Below are 6,195 nucleotides of genomic sequence, written 5' to 3' on the forward strand. Positions count from 1 at the left end.
CGGTTCCTGATTCCAAAAACATATAGATATGATATGTTTGGATTAAAAACACGCTCAGAAAGTTAAAACAAAGAGAGGTACAGAAAAGCGTGCTATCCTTCTTAGCGCAACTACTACCCCGCTCTTCTTGTCAATTTCACTGCCTTTGCCATGAGCGGTGGACTGACGATGCTACGAGTATACGGTCTTGCTGAAAAATGGCAGCTACTTGACTAAATATTGTATTTTCGCCTTACGCGACTTGTTCTTTCTAGCTCTGTCTGTGTCTCACACCCACACACATATACACCCACACACTCTCATTCACACACAAACAAGCACACATTGCCACAAACACAAGATACATAAATACGTCATAACATTTTGATTAAGCCATTTCATGTAAATGTCTTTTTTTCAACATCATATTTTGATTTTTACCAAGGAAATAACGAATCGGATAAAAATGTAAGCCTTCAATGTAAAACAAAAAGATAAATAAGGGCTAGGTCTAAAAAGGACTGAAAAACAAAACCTAAAAAAAAAAGAAGGAAAAAATAGGCAAACATTTCGCAGACAATGTCCTTTGTCTTCTACTGTCAGCGCAGACTTCTGGCACTATAACATAATCCTCAGGGGAGTTGGTGCCACACATGAAGCAGTACCACGAAATTTCGCAGGTTCATTTGTACCCCTCTTCTGTTGACAAATAGATATAAAAGGGCTACCTGCCCAATTGACTAAATGTAAAAATCATTACGCATAAAGTCTTAAAGCAAATAACTAAGAACAGATTTAAGAACTGATTTTGCAGACACACAAAAATTGCTAAGTACAGATTTCGAAGTCCTTTTGTCCGCTGCTGTCAGCGCAGTCCTCGTGTGCCCACTATGTGCACCTCTGGCACTGTATCATGTTCTCAGGGGAGTTGGTGCCACACACGAAGCAGTACCAAGTGCTTTCCCCCGGGATAGAACGCATCGTCGAGAATGTTCTCCTTTTTTCTCTCTGATCAGAAGATATTCCCCTCTTGTTTCTCTGAGCAGAAGATTTTGTAGCTTCATTCTTTCCTCTTTTCTGTTGACCTTCACGCCTTTTTGCAAGTGAAATCTCCAGCTTTTGCTTGTAAGGAGAAGATTGTTTTTTTCATGATGATCTCTTCGACGAGCTTGTGGTTGTGCGTTGCAGGACATCAGCAGCAGGTAAGCTTACATTTGCTGCTGACACCAAGCAATTATAGGCTTAATGACCAGAATCTTCATGTACAGTGTACAAAACAACGATGGGGGTGACGTTGGCAAATTTATTTCAGCTTCAAGAATGCTATTGATTAGTTCTTGTTCTATCTCTGGTGTTAATGTAGAAGGTCTTCCTGTGAACTTTACTTCTTCTTTTGCAAATGTGTTTGTTTCCTTCTAAATGACTTTTAAGAGTTGTGACAGTAAAACACATGCTCTTGATGCGCAACACAAACCCATATCTCCGGTTTTCACTGCCGACAAAGCGCAGCCCATTTCTTCTGGTAACCACCGCCGTTCGGGTCTCATAATACTGTCAAACAAATCAATCAATCATTCAATAAAACTTATAGAAAGGAAAAACACAACAAAACCGAAAAGAGAATTGAATACGTGAATAAAACAGCAGTGTTCTGTTTATTGTTTGACGAGGGTAAGATGGAACAGAATGCGGCAAAGCTGGAATACTGTTCCATGTTTGCCTCTCTTATGTGTTCCATCATTGCCGCATGGCACCTGCATGGATTTCGCGTTTTTCTGTTGGATACACGTGACGTTTCAAATCTTTTTTTCCGTTCAAGTTATTGCAAATCTATGAAGGTGTATCACAGCAATCAACATTTTACGTGAAGGTATATAGATAAAGAGTAATAATACGAATTGTAGACAGTAGAAATAAGAAGAAGAAGGAAGAAAAGTTTAAAAAACGTACCATTTTTTTTGTTTTGCCGCGGTAGTAATTTTTTTTGCTGAAATAATATCAAGGAATGTCACTAGACATTTCTGCAAAACAATTGTTCATGAATTGTTCCCCGTTGATCGCATATTGAGGTGTTCCAAGTTGGCCGACTGTTCCGGGAATGGCGACTTTCCCTTACAAAGGTACAGACAAAAACAAAGTTTCTATAGGACAGAGAAAATGAAGCTTTTGGAATGATAGACTACATAATAAGGCACTCCGTATAAAGCCCGTAACACTACACTGTCTACCCCCCCTGTCTTTTCTGTTTCGAATGTAATCCTTCAAAATATAAGGTCGACCACTGATCGCTTCTAAACTCAGGTCAAACAGAAAGCGCCACACCTTTTACACATTAACCTGCCAGCCTCTTAACATTGTCAAAACCTCTAACACACAAGCCGTGTCTGTGCCGTTATGCCACGTTCTATTTTTCTCTCATTTTTCCGCTTACACATTTTTATTGAAAGTTTTTATAGGCAGTCCTTAAACTAATGACTGTTGGGGTTAGGTCTGGGTTATTTTTCATATCAGTGGCGCGTTGTAAGTTCATCAAATGGTGTCTGCCCTTGTACTGCTCGGTAAAGATAGCAGTTTCTCAGCTTGCATGGCCCTAGTTTGTCAGGATTCCGTTTCAAGCTGTGGCACACAAGCCCTTGTGATTTTTTGACAGAGTGTCACATAAACAGCGGGTCGTAATAAAGTGCCGAAAGCCAAGATGTATAGAAAAACACACCTTAACGTTTGATCAACAACGCTTCTGACAAGAGTCAACAGCGTATACAAACATCACATTGACGTGGGTAGTGAGACACTTTTTCTGTTAATTCATAGTGAAGAGCGTTTGTGATAAATTGCATTAGGAAAGGGGATCTAATTTTCAAAGCATTGCAGTGATTAACAGCAGGACAGCCACGCGTCTTCAGTCGGAATTTGGGTATAGACCTTAATTCACTAAACAGAAAGACAAACTGTGCAAGAGAGGGAAACAAGAGAGAAAGAGGAAGCAGAGGGGAAATCACTCATGGTATGTTGACGTGGTTATCTTCCCACAACAAGCGATGGCGACAGAAAGTCCACAGTGTATTAACACCTAATGGCGACGAGGCAGGTAAACATCAGCCAACCACAATGAGTCTTTTATGACTAACACCATCCAATGCAATCCTGTGTTGCAGATTTGACAAATGGCCTGCACGACATTGCCCCAGATAATACGAGTGCTGGCGCTGGCTGAATGAAAGGACCTGCTCAGATTTAATCCGCGCACCCAACTCGCAGCTTTGCGCGGAATAAAACATGAAACAAATATTCGTCTGCTTCAGCGCCGCACAGATTTCCTTCCCGGTCAATGATGGTTTATCACCCATCACGAAACAACAAACGGAAATGTTTCAGTGTAACCGACAGAGAAATCACTTCTAATGAATGAATGTCGTCTGTCTGTGTATGAATCATAATTGTCGTCTTAAACTAGGCGTCATTATGACTATGGGTATAAGGAGGGGGGGGGGGGGAGTAGGGGATGCATGCGAATCTCTCTCTCTCTCTCTCTCTCTCTCTCTCTCTCTCTCTCGCTCCCTCTCTCTCTCGCTCCCTCTCTCTCTCGCTCCCTGTATATGTAAAATTTCTTCATTCTTTCTTTCTTTGCGATTTTTCTTTCCAGATAAGGCTCCTTTTTAAAGGCGAGGGCTAAGTGTATAAATTCAATCCATTGATCGTTTTATTACCCCCATGAAATAAGGATTTGTCATTGCCATTGTCTTTGTATTCTGTCTCTCTCCAATACCCCCCCCCCCCCCCCCCCTTTCTCTCCCTGTCTCTTTTTCTACCTCTCCTATTGTAAAACTTAAAAGTGTCCAAAAAGTCATCAGTCCATCACCACCAATCCCCAACCCAACGCAACTTCCGTCTAGGGTTTTTCACGCAAGGGAGATCATTCTCGACTTGGCGCCAGACGTAATTGTAAATGGCGCCTGCAAATGGAGAAACTCGTTTCACATGCTTGGCTTTGAATTAATACATTCACATTTCCTAAGGTAACCTTTGGTCTGGAAGAAAGAATGGATCAAAAAGAGTGTTGAGTTCTGTAAGGATCTCTTTTGTCGCTGATGTTAACTAAACAGAGTCATGGGAATAGTTCGTGACTTCCGTAAACACAAAACAAGTCGCGTAAGGCGAAAATACAACATTTAGTCAAGTAGCTGTCGAACTCACAGAATGAAACTGAACGCAATGCCATTTTTCAGCAAGACCGTATACTCGTAGCATCGTCAGTCCACCGCTCATGGCAAAGGCAGTGAAATTGACAAGAAGAGCGGGGTAGTAGTTGCGCTAAGAAGGATAGCACGCTTTTCTGTACCTCTCTTTGTTTTAACTTTCTGAGCGTGTTTTTAATCCAAACATATCATATCTATATGTTTTTGGAATCAGAAACCGACAAGGAATAAGATAAAAGTGTTTTTAAATTGATTTCGACAATTTAATTTTGATAATAATTTTTATATTTTTAATTTTCAGAGCTTGTTTTTAATCCAAATATAACATATTTATATGTTTTTTGAATCAGAATATGATGGAGAATAAGATGAACGTAAATTTGGATCGTTTTATAAATTTTTATTTTTTTTTACAATTTTCAGATTTTTAATGACCAAAGTCATTAATTAATTTTTAAGCCACCAAGCTGAAATGCAATACCGAAGTCCGGGCTTCGTCAAAGATTACTTGACCAAAATTTCAACCAATTTGGTTGAAAAATGAGGGCGTGACAGTGCCGCCTCAACTTTCACGAAAAGCCGGATATGACGTCATCAAAGACATTTATCAAAAAAATGAAAAAAACGTATGGGGATTTCATACCCAGGAACTCTCATGTCAAATTTCATAAAGATCGGTCCAGTAGTTTAGTCTGAATCGCTCTACACACACACACACACACACACACACACGCACATACACCACGACCCTCGTCTCGATTCCCCCCTCGATGTTAAAACATTTAGTCATAACTTGACTAAATGTAAAGAGCTGATACAATCATTAAAATATACATTAACAAGAGGCGAAGCCTTCAAGGCTCACGTAAGAAATCGACAAACAGTAACACAAACTCAATCACTCCGTCACACATACACACACACACACAGTAAGCATTGGTGACACTGTGCAAGAAAGAGAGACACTAGATCTAGATCTGTCTGTCTGCATGTAGCCTACTTACAGACGAGTCATTCTCCAAAACTGGTTAACAAAAGTGGGAATAAGGCCCAAAAATAAAAATTGACTAATTTGAGTTGAATTATTGATTCAAAGGTTCTTTGTTATCAGAATGACAGTTTGCAAGAAACGAAAAAGCAAGAAATACGTTTCCTTACAAAATACAGGTATCTGATAGGGGGGTATACCCGTCTCATTACGTGCGCATCATCGTGACACAAATTTGTTAATAATGCAGTCATATTGAATGATTATATGTTGTACTAATTATAGCTTGACAAGCATGTATAAGGAGTTGTTTAAAAAGAAATAAAAAAAAAATATAAAGAAATAATTTTTTTATAATTTGTTTTATAATTAATTTTTTTTTAATTTTTTTTTTTTTAAATATACCTTGGCACGTACATGCAATATACATGTACACACATTTATATTGGTGACAGAAAAGGTTTGTGGACAGAAAAAAGGGAATAAGAAAGAGAGAGAGAGAGAGAGAGAGAGAGAGAGAGAGAGAGAGAGAGAGAGAGAGAGAGAGAGAGAGAGAGAGAGAGAGAGAGAGAGAGAGAGAGATCAAATCAAATCAAATCAAATCAAATCAAATCAAATTTTATTTTTCGAGGGTTGTGGCGTAAGCAATACAACGAGCTTTTTTTCAACCAGCCCTCGCCCAGAGAGGGGACTAATCTAATCACATATTTACACGGATATCCACGTAGAAAAAAAGGTAGAGAAAAACAACAACATATGAATATTTACACATTACATATTATACACAAATATAAAGCGTCGTATATGTAACGTAGTGAAAACAATGCTGAATACACATGCATGAGTAAATGTGTTATTAATTTGAGTGTTTTTGTGTGGATATAATGAACACTGATGCTTTGGACAAATGAAAAAGAGAGAGAGAGAGAGAGAGAGAGAGAGAGAGAGAGAGAGAGAGAGAGAGAGAGAGAGAGAGAGAGAGAGAGAGAGAGAGAGAGAGACAGAGAGAGAGAGAGAGAGAGAGAGAGAGAG

The sequence above is a fragment of the Littorina saxatilis genome, linkage group LG5 (assembly GCF_037325665.1).
Source record: "Littorina saxatilis isolate snail1 linkage group LG5, US_GU_Lsax_2.0, whole genome shotgun sequence".
Lineage (NCBI taxonomy): Eukaryota > Metazoa > Mollusca > Gastropoda > Littorinimorpha > Littorinidae > Littorina > Littorina saxatilis.